The sequence below is a fragment of the Protopterus annectens genome, chromosome 8.part1, assembly GCF_019279795.1.
Source record: "Protopterus annectens isolate FY-2018-M chromosome 8.part1, PAN1.0, whole genome shotgun sequence".
NCBI classification, from domain to species: domain Eukaryota; kingdom Metazoa; phylum Chordata; order Ceratodontiformes; family Protopteridae; genus Protopterus; species Protopterus annectens.
The window spans coordinates 226,946,578-226,958,716 of NC_056742.1; positions in this window are offsets into that span (position 1 = coordinate 226,946,578).

The following is a 12,139-nucleotide window of genomic DNA, read 5'->3' on the forward strand; positions in this document are numbered from 1 at the left end:
CTGAAAACTGTCTGATTCCAAATGGTCAGCATGAGTACGTCTTTGTAAACTGTAAGCACAGGCAGTTACTTCATGTTAGGCATTTCATGCAGTCTACATATCACCATGTCATGCCTAATTAGCAGAAGAAAGAAATGTCATGTTATTTGCAAGTATTTCCTTATTACTGATTTCCTGTCTGTGTGACTTACCGGGGCAGCACTTTAAAGCGATCGCTCCGCTGTAATGCAGTACCTTAACACGTTTGTCAAGCAGACGTGTGTAAAATTAGACTAGTTACGTGGTTAAACATTTAATTATCAACACAAGCATTTTATACTGACATGCTCAACAGGCATGTTAATGAGCTGCATTACACCTGAATGACTGCATTAATAGTGTTGCCCCGATAACGGAAATGTACCCATTCGACAGTATAGGACATGTATTCAATTACGTAGATGTATGTGTGTTAACGTCCATTTTATATATATATATATATATATATATATATATATATATATATAAATATATATATATATATATATATATATATATATATATATATATATATATGGGTTCATGTCAGTACATCGACAAGTCGGAAGATCGACATCCACTCCACCGACACATGAAATAATCGAAACCACAAACACGGACATTTAACAGGTAAGAGTTTTAATTTCGCTAATCATGCCTACCATGTTTTAGTAAGTGTGGCAGTGTTGTGCATGTGTGGTAGGCATGATTAGCAAAATGTAAACCTCTTACCTGTTAAATGTCCGTGTTTGCGGTTTCGATTATTTCATGTGTCGGTGGAGTGGATGTCGATCGTCCGACTTGTCGATGTACTGACATGAACCCATATATATATATATATATATATATATATATATATATATATATATATATATATATATATATATATATATATATATATACATAGATATAGATTTTATATATACACATACATGGATATAGATTATATATCCCAAGAACAAACCTCGCGACACCAAAGCATTAGGAAAGAATGAAAAGGAAAACACCTGCAACCCCCGTATTATGTACTGGTGTTAATCCCAAGGCAAGTGTCTGTCTGTCCGACACATGGGTTCAGACTGTAGTTTGTGTAATAATAGGGTTGCTGATGTTACTTTCCAGGCCTATTGCCAAATGGATGGGTATGTCTTGCCAACCCAGTCACTTGACTGATTGTGACATATATTGCCACTATATAGGAAAACTACAAAACACACTCCCCAACACATCCAGTGGCTAGACACTCACAGCCACCAACACACAGGATATGACTGACAAACCCACACACCTGCTATGCCTCGGAATAGAACACCTACCTAACTACTTTAACACACTACAGCATCACGCAGTTACAGAACACACTACCAAGATTACTGGGTTACAGCAGTCCGAGAGGTGTATTTCTAGATGGGTGACATCAGCAGGACCGCCAAAGTTGAGTATATGAATTGTATGGAGTATGAGTACTCCAAAAGCATTGGTCTGTCCTCAGGCAGACAGACACACACACACACACACACACACACACACACACACACACACACACACACACACACACACACACACACACACACACACACACACACACACACACACTTGGCAAGTCTGGGATTAGAACACTGACCTCACTACTTTATCACACTACAGCTATACGCAGTTACAGAACGCACTACAGAGACTACTGGGCTACGACTTTCCCAGAGATGTATTTCTAGGTGAGTGACATCAGCAGCCTTGCCAAAGTTGAGTATATGAATTGTACGGACTGTGAGTAGCCGAAAAAGCATTTCACTCTACACAGTCTGAGACAGACAGACAAAGCACACAAACACACACACAATTGACAAGTCTGGGGTTAGAACTACTACCTAACTAGTTTATCACTACAGCAGTATGCAGTCATGGGACGCACCATGGAGATTACTGAGCTATAGCTCTCCCAAAGGTGCATTTCACATTGGATGACCTCAGCAGGCTTGTCATAATACTGCTATGGGGAGGGCAGTGCGTGCATGGGCCATAACCCATTCATGTAGGAGTTGACATGCCACATGCGGGCACACAAGGGGTCATATGTCACAGGTACGTTTATACAGCTACTAGATGACTACTTCCTTGTACATTCATGTTGCACAGCTGGCATGTGCACTACATAGTCTGTCATGTTGACAGATACTGGTGGCTATTGAATTACATCTGCACCTCATGTGTTTGGGGCCCCTTGGCTGTGTGCTGGGTGGGGCTGGCCCAGATGTCTCCTTGCCATGGTCACCCTCTTCCACACATCTATGTCTGTGTACCTTTGGCTTATTATAGTGTGTTGTCCTTACATATATGCCTGTATTCCTATCCACTGTGTGTGCAAGGCAGGAGTGGTGCATGCTGACATGTGTCTGCACTAAGAACTGCGACTGCCAGATGTCTGGACCACTGGTGTTTGCAGACATGGCCTTCATGTGTTTAAGTGTGTGAGCATGCCCAGTATGACCTTTCAGTATGTTTTTGACTGACATTGCCTTCATACCTTCAAGTGTATGACCATGCCCAGTATGGCCATCTGTATCGCATGTGTGGATCAAGTCCAGGTAGTTTGTACTGTGGTGCTGACCTTTGTGTTGTAAACCAACAGGTAGCATGCTGTGTCTGCAGGGTTTCCATCAGTCATTTGGCATTGACTGCTGCTACATGTCTGCATAGGGGGGGGGGGCACCTGACTGTATCTACATTCCTACAAAGTAGTGAGGGGGGCACACCTGACTGTTGCTATAAGTGTACGTTGTATGGGAGGCACACCTGACACTTGTACACATTTGCTAGGACTGTACTGGTATGTCAGGTACTCCATTTCAGTGTGCAGTCTTACCTATTGTGCTGGCTAGAGGCATGCCAGTGTACTACAGATCTTAGCTTTAATTACCAACATATTAGTTTCTGACTTCCTAGCCTTCATAACTTACATCCAACTGCCTGGTCTGCTGTAGTCTGTCTGTGTGGGTCTGGGGAGTTGATACCCATAGGGCACATTCAAAGGCCATAGTACAGCATTTGTTTGTATCTGTCTACACCTGTCCTGCTGGCTGAGACATGTGTGGGTCTTATGGACACACATGTCGCTCAGCCCATTACCTGTAGTGGGTTGTGTCACTCTGTGTAGTACTGGCTACTATGGTGACTCCAGTATGTGTTACAGATGTCATGGTGCCACTATGGGTGTCTACTGTCTGCTGCCTTAACATTCGGCCACCCAATTCCCTTGCATGCTCACATCCATACCATAGCTACGGGTAAAAACACATTCTACTCCATTTGGCAATTGGTAGGTTGATTGACTTACCTTGAGGGTGTGCCAGACTTGAGGATGGTGCTGGAGGTCTGCTTATGTCGGATGCACATAGTACACTCCCTGTACATGGTTGAGCACAGATAGTATCATGTTTGGCATCCCTTTTACTGTCTATGCAAGTCAGAGAGGGTGTCATTCCCTGGGTCCCTACTGTGTCAGTGCATATGCTATGCATTGTCTCTTTGCCAAGGCCAGGTCATACTGGGCACGCCTCTTTCTGCCTACTGGGTCAGGCTCAGGTTGTTCACCCTCTTAGTCACTCTGTGCATGCACAGGACGTGGCATTGGTGGGGGGCTGTGTGTCCCTGCCCCATGCTGTTCCTGCTGCAGCTGTTTTTGCAGGATCATACTGTGTAGCATAGCACATACCATAACAATTTGGGTGCATGTAGCTGGTGAAAACTGCAAGGCTCCACCAGATGTGTCCAGACACTGGAACTATGTCCTGGGCATCCCAAACACATGCTCTATTATATGTCTGGCCTGTGCGTGTGCCTCATTATGGCATTGTTGTTCAGGTGTGTGTGCATTTCTGATGGGTGTCATCAGCCACGGCTCCAGTGGGTGCCCAGCATTCCCCACTAGGTGATCATAGGGGATGTTGATATCGGAAAATCTGTGGTACAGCTGCGTCAGATACCATATTTCTGAATCATCATAACTTCCAGGGCAGCCAGCACACACATTCATTATAATGCCCTGGGCATCACATACGACCTGGCAGTTGAATGGAGGGGATGCTCCTGTGGTTGATGTAGGCCCTACCCTGCTCACCAGTTGGTGCTTTGATGCATAAGTGCGTGCAGTCTATAGCACCCACTACCCCAGGGTATTCTGCTATTTAGTGGAAGAGACGCATATTGCTTGTCAACACCTCACGTGTGTTGAGGAAATAAACAAGCTCACTGGCAGGTGCTGAAATGGCATCCAGAAACTGATGGAATACTCTGGATGCAGATGACTGTGAGATCCCCATGATATCCCCAATTGTGATTTGGGAGGTACCTGCGGCTAGTATACCTAGGCCTACACATACCTTGGTATCCACTGGGATGGGTTCCCCTTGGCCAGTTTGATGTGTCAGGTGTGGCTGGCACAGCTCAACAATTTGCTGTAGGTGGTCTCTGTCCACCCTATAGCGCTCCACTATCTCCAGCTCATGTAGCCCTTGGTAGGTTACCCTGAGTCTGTACACTCTTCTCTGTCTTCTCACTGTGGGTTTTTCGGGCAGCATTCACATCCTCACCACCCTCAGCCTCTTGCACATGTTGTTCTATGTTGCCTGCTGCAGCCCTTCTCATTTTGTAGGTTTGTTTGTTAATATTTCCCCACTTGTATACACCAGTGGTGTAGAGTGTGGAAAAACCAGAGGGGAAGGCGTTTGCTTAGTTTATAGTAGTATTTTGGGCTGGGCTGGTTTGCTGCCTCTGTAATTGGCTGATCCTGATACATTTCACCTGTCAGCTCAGCTAGTTCTCCTTGATTAGTTTCCTACTGCTGTTTCCCCTTCAGATTGCCCTAGGCAGGTGTAGACACACCCCTAGCTTAGCCATGCTAAGCTAAGAGCAATTCCGAGCCACAGGGCTCCAATCCACTTATAGTATACCTGACACCCCCCCATTATGTCACCTATATCCAAGTCTTGCATCCAGCTATCTATACTCTTACACTCCTGGGACCTGCCTCACACCATGGGGAAAACTGGGATTCACTATCCTTCACCTCATTTGCATAGGAGTGCCATGCATAGTTACATTTCCCATACTGAGCCTCCCTTAAACTAATCACTGCTTACCGCCGCGCAATCCCGCACACACCAGCTCACAACTGCTTAAAAGTGGCTTACTCACTCCATACCAATGGCCCTTGTTCTGCTCAGCAACAAAATGACCAACCTCTGCAAGGTTCGAAACCAGGACCCTGCACACCACAGCCAATGTTCTTTACCACTAAGCCATGGCAGATATACAGACATGTTATCACGAACATATCATCCAGTACAGTCATTCAACAGTATAAGACATGTATTCCAATATGTAGATGTATTTGTGTTAATGTCTATATACATATATATATATATATATATATATATATATATATATATATATATATATATATATATATATACACACACACACATACATAGATATAGATTATATATCTCAAGAACAAACCTTGTGACACCAAAGCATTAGAAAATAATGAAAAGGGAAACACCAGCAGCTCCTGTATTATGTACTGGTGTAAATCCCAGGGCTAGTGTGTTTCTCTCCAACATATGGGTTCAGACTGTATTCTGGATAATATTAGGGTTGCTGACTTTACTCACCAGGCCTATTGCCAAATGTATGGGTATGTATTGCCAACCCAGTCTCTTGGCTGATTGTGACATATATGGCCACTATATAGGGAAACTACAAAACATGCACCTCAACACATCCAGTGGCTAGACACTCACAGCCACCAACACATAGGATATGACTGACAAACACACACACCTGCTATGCCTTGGAATAAAACACCTACCTGACTACTTTAACACACTACAGCATTATGCAGTTACAGAACATGCTACCGAGATTACTGGGTCACAGAAATCCCAGAGGAGAATTCCTAGGTGGGTGACATCATCAGCCTTGCCAAAGTTCAGTATAGGAATTGTACAGAGTGTGAGTACTCTTAAAAGCTTTGTTCTGTTCTCAGACAGACAGACACACACACACCCACAATTGGCATGTCTGGGATTAGAACACTGACCTAACTACTTTATCACACTACAGCATTAGGCAATTTGAGAACGCGCTACCAAGATTACTAGGTCACAGCAATTCCAGACGTGTATTCCTAGGTGGGTGACATCATCAGCCTTGCCAAAGTTGAGTATAGGAATTGTACGGAGTTTGAGTACTGTAAAAAGCATTGTTCTGTCCTCAGGCAGATGGACACACACACACACACACACACACACACACACACACACACACACACACACACACACTAGTGGTGGGATCAGAACACCTGCCTATCTACACATCACTATTACAGTACTACACAGTTACGAGTCTCGCCACAGAGATTACACATTCCAAGGCAGTCATCATGACCTTCTAGGATTGCGGACATCAACAGGGATGCTGACAGTTAAGATGTACATAGCTGTGAACCTGTGTGTTTAAAGTAGGAGTCCATCCTGAACAGCAGTATGCCCATCTGTGGAATGGACGTCTACTATCACTATACAGGGTTATAATGGCCATGCTCATACACATAAAAGCACATAACTTACACAAGGTGTCAGTGGGCATGCTCACACACTTAGTAGCACAGGGCTGTTTGGAATGCACTATGAGTCCAACTACACAAGGTTATACTGGGCATGCTCATACAGTTAGTAGCACAGAGCTGTTTGGGATGCACTCTGATTCTAAACACGGAAGGCCACAGTGGCCATGCTCATACATTTAGATGTACAGAACGTGCTGTAATGGCCTCCAGTGTTAGTAGTTGTCATTGTTAGCAGGAATGCTGCACTACATATATCTGACACTGGTCATCTACACAACATCTGCTGCCATCCAACACCTTAGATGTATCAGTCTATACCAAGCACAATACTACCACTCACAGTGATGTCATGCTAGGAATGGCAACTGCTTGACCAACACAATGAGCCAATGTCCTGCTGTAATTACGAGGTTGTCCAGTGTCTGTCATTCTGGGATGACATGACTGACAGAAGACAAGCCTTTGTCACAGATCACAAGCATCCATGATTCAAGGGAGTGGTGATAATACCTAGTTCACATTTGCCCATATAGTGCCATTCCAAGGCAGATGTCCTAAACACAGGATAACACCCTGACACCTAGAAGACAATTGCATTGTATGCTTATGCTAACCAGTGCTAGATGTGTTGCTGTCGTAATCACAGCTGCTCATTGTAGAACCTACAATGGGGAATACTGACATCTGTGCAGTGAGGAACACCTGGCTGAAGGCTCTGTAGTGCACAATAGCACTACCACCATATAACTCAGAACCAGACATGTGGGCCATAACACTGGTACAGACCACTACAGGTGGTGGTGTCCCCACATTCATAACGGCTAGTCACATGTACAGACCAGTACTCCAACATAAGTCATCACAGATGAGCCAGGTGCAGGTCACAATGTCAAAAGCTGCATTCTAGGATGTAATCCTCAGATTCCACCATGTCCTCAGACCACCAACACACATCCATACATATGGTATGACATATAATGGTTCAACACCAAGTAACCTTTGACTGGTGGACTGTACCTAGCCCTACAACAGCTGTGCAGAGCAGAGTACCCATGTACTGACACAGCTGCATCATGTGTTATGTAATGCAATGATACCACTGTTTGTAACCAGGTCAACTGTACACATACCAGGGTCCCTCGGATATTGACAGCATTAACAGATGACTGTTGCTGTGCACCATTTAGTGTGTACGCAGCCTGACACGAAGCTATGATTGTACATGATGTTTATGTGGAGAGCAAATTGTTTTGAAATTTGTGTAGGATACAACCTGGGATGTGGTCAGGTCCCATGCAGACTGTATGTATGGCATTAGAGAGTGCAGCTTGTACCTGCATAGTTGTTATTACTGGGGCTCTGTAGTGTACATGAATATATTAATGTGTACCTGTTGGGGGGGCAGTGTGTTTATGTTATCCAAGACCCTATCTGGATGAACAGGTGCTATTTCCGTAGGCGCAGTACTTCTCATGCCATAGTGCTGTGAAGCACAGCAGGTCTTGCTGTTGCCATTATGTTTCATGATACAGCTATGGGATCGTCTGTGTTTGGCCTCATAATATGTGGATGATTAGTTTTACAGTAGCTTTGTGTGGCATTATATGGTGTATCTGCATCTTACTGAGGCTGACCATTGATCAACTTACACTCATGTGTGTTGATTCTTGCACCAGTTACTACCTTCTGTGGTACAGTTTAAGGCAGGGTACCACCGGTTTGCCTTCATGTTTGTGTTTGGTTGATTCCTGTTTCTGTTTCAATGGCACAATCACTGCACATATGTGAGTGCTTAAAGTGCATTTGTGTAGGCCCAGCATTTGCACATGCATTGTACATCTGCATGGGTGCCATGACAGTCACCACTTTGCTCTTAAGGAGCATAACATTGGCTTTGAAGACTGACCATGTTTGGTCTACTGTTAGCCCTGTTGGTGTGACTATGGTGATCCAGGTAATTTGTGTTGATGAAAGCCAACATGCATTAAGTACATGTGTTGGTACATGACAAGTCTTCTCAGTTCATAATGGGATAGCTGAATGGCCATGATTATGGTTTCCTGTCTCAAAACTAGTATTCCCCATTACAGCACAATGACAGTTGGGAATTCTGAGGCTTGGTGGATGATATGTCACAAGGTGCAATTTGGATTACACTTTGGCACAAAGGTAGTTGCTCAGCATAATGCATCTTATGTTGTGCAAGTGCAACTAGCGTGGGGGTGTACATATCCCTCAGGAAGTTGGACACACCTGTGGCCCATGTGTTCCAATAAAGGATGATGGCCAAGAGGTGAGGCATGTGTTATAACATGGTCATGCAGGGGTGCTCTCCAAAGCATTGAACCATATCTCAATCACACAGGTATGTTCTCCATGTTTCAGATTGCCGTAAGTGTGTCCATATTGAGTACCTGATTTGTATCATTGAGCAGCAAGACCCACAATTTATTTCTTGGCTGTCCCTGTTGCACCACTGGACTTTCACTTGAACATGGCATGATGAGGACACTATAGGGGAAGCATGAGCCGTTGCCAATATCCAAATTCTCAGGGGTGACAGGTGCAAGCCCTGTCTGGCAAAGCATCATGGTCTGTCAACCAAGTTATCCCAAGCAGAGAGATGCTGGATACTCTTTGAATTACACCAGTACATTACATGAATACAATCCTTGTCCCTGTAGTGCTGCATCATTCTGGCCAATGGCAGAATTCTACCCAGGACTTGGGACATGCTTGAATGGGCTACAAGACCTGACAGTTTCTACATGTGCTTCCATGCAGTCCAGGCTACTGCATCACAGGTCCTGCACAACAACATAGACTATGCCAGAGACATGTGTATAGTTCTAAAGGTGGTCTGAGTGTATGGGTATGTGGCTAATCATGGCAGACAGGCAGTTGACAGCATGTTTGCCCTCATATAGCTTGGTGTGTAACATAGTGCTAGAGTTTTCATTTACAAATGAGTACTGTTGGCCATGTTTCTGGCCACATGTTCTGAGGTGTGACACAATTATGCAAACTATGTTTTACAGTCTTTGTATTCTGTTGCCTGTCTATTCCAACTTGGGAGGCCTCTTGCTTGGCCAGATACCTAGAGGCCTCTGTGGATGTGTGTGATATCTGGTGACATGTGTGTGTGTCCTTACTGTGTTCTGGAAAGGGTATGAGTTGTTTGTGGTGATGAGATGCATGTGTTAACCTACACCTCTTGACTGTCTAGTCCAGTCATGGGTATAGAATGGACTGCCTCCAAGCTCACCCCTGTAGCTGCATCCCAGACAATGTGTGGGGTGTGGTGTTAGGTGGGTTTGGCAGTGTACATGACATAGAGATTGCATTCCCCCAGGATGGAAACATACACTAAGCTGACATTAGTAAACACCAGTAGCTGACTAGTGGACATGCCTGTATGAGCATTCAGTACTACAAGTACCACATACTGTATTTAGTTTACTTACTGCTTATGAAGATGTTTTAGACAGTGATGCTCGCATGTAAATATTTGTGTTATGGACGTGGCAACACTAGCTATTACAGGAATATGGTAGCTACCTTTAGTGGCAATCCCCTCTAAGGACCACATCGCATCCTGATAGTTGATTACAGATGATGCAAGTGCGAACAGGGCTGTATCTTTGTCTGGGTATATACTGACATACCCGGCAGAACCATGAGCTCTATTGGGCACAGACACCCACTCCCACACAGAGTCAAATATCAATAGACTCTGCTGCCACTATCAACATGATCAGGATATAATCAGATAGTGTATGCCATCACCTATGAAGCAGCTATTACACATGGGCAGCAGTTTCCTACATCTTCCACTCCTACTGCAGATGTCACACTGGAGATAAAGATGATATGCACCCTGTTTCATTACCAGTACTGTCAACATATTTCCAAGCAGCTGTTAGTCTGACAATGAGAGGTTAGGCTACACAAATCTAAACGTTCAACCAGTGTGTCTCTACTGTCAATATCCACTCTATGTAGGTGTGCACATAGCCATTTGGCACAGCCCTGTAACAAGGGTCAGTACACATTTGCAGAACATGTACACATGCACAGCTGTCATTGCTTGCAAACAATACTAGAGAGGTGGATATTAGGCAAGGTGGACTTTTAGGCAAGGCTCAAAAGACAAACCCACCACTGTACATAGCACAAGTAACCAGTAACTGAGGGTATTGCTACTCAATGCCAGAGGTCTAAACCTCAAAATGCACACACTCGAGGCATCCCTCAGTATGGAGAACATCGATAACTGTGCAGTAACAGAAACCTGGTTTAAGGCCCCAGAGAGCACCCCAGCACTACCAGGCTATAACTCATACCACACCTTTTGGCCACAGAACTTGGACCGGAACACAAAAGGCAGGGATGTATCCATATTCATCAAGGATACTCACACCTCCAGGTTAGTGCATCAGAGATCATCCAAGTGCAACTAACAATAGGCAAAACTGCAATCCAAATTGTAGCTTGCTACAGATTACCCACCATGACCCAGGACCCACATTCCGCATTTCTGGAGACACTGGGAAATATGCAGGTCCTACCAAACACCCTAATACTGGGTGATTTCAACTATCCAATCATTAACTGGGAGAACTAATCAAGTACTAAATCCCTTGCCCAATGCTTCCTAGAATTTATAAACTCAAATGCCCTGGATCAACTGGTCAAAACCCCCACCAGAGGGAAAAACATATTGGACCTGGTCATCACCAACATGGGCGATCGGTGTTCCACACCCAATGTCAACCCCTCGCTGGTTAGATCAGACTATAGATTAATCAATCTGGATATTCACAATCCGCCCACAACCCCAACCAAGTTAACCACCGTGAAAATCTTTTCCAAAGCAGACTTCATATTGCTTAAGACCGAGGTGGAAAGGTTCACGGCCCTCACGCCAATGGACAATGTTGTCCAAGATGCTGAAGCCTATACAAAGGCACTCTATGATCATCTGCAGGAATGCTTGGATCGTGCTATCCCAAGTCAAACCTAGACTCACTCTTCCAAGAAAAGGAGACCGGTCTGGTGGACCTCTGCCATAAGCAGGCTCTACAAGGAGGAAACTAGTACAAATAAGAGCAAAATCCAAAGAAGGACAGACATCCCTTATCAGTATCAGCAAGAAACTACAATCCCTCATGAAATCATCCAAGGATAGCTTCAAAAGACAAATTTCCAAGGACCCTACAGATAACCACAAAGCTTTCTTTAGCTATGTCACGAACCTAAGTGGGAACTCTCATATCTGCTCTGAATTGGTGCAGACTGGCACAAAATACACTGAACCAACTGATATTGCCAACATTTTGGCAGATAGGTTCAGTGCAAACTTCACCCCCCCCACCCCTAAACAGCCCATAACCATACCAGAGGAATGTACGGACCCAGCAATCACTGACACACAGGTTAAAAAAGCCCTATCTAAAGCCAAAAACACAGCCTCAATGGAACCGGACAGTGTCC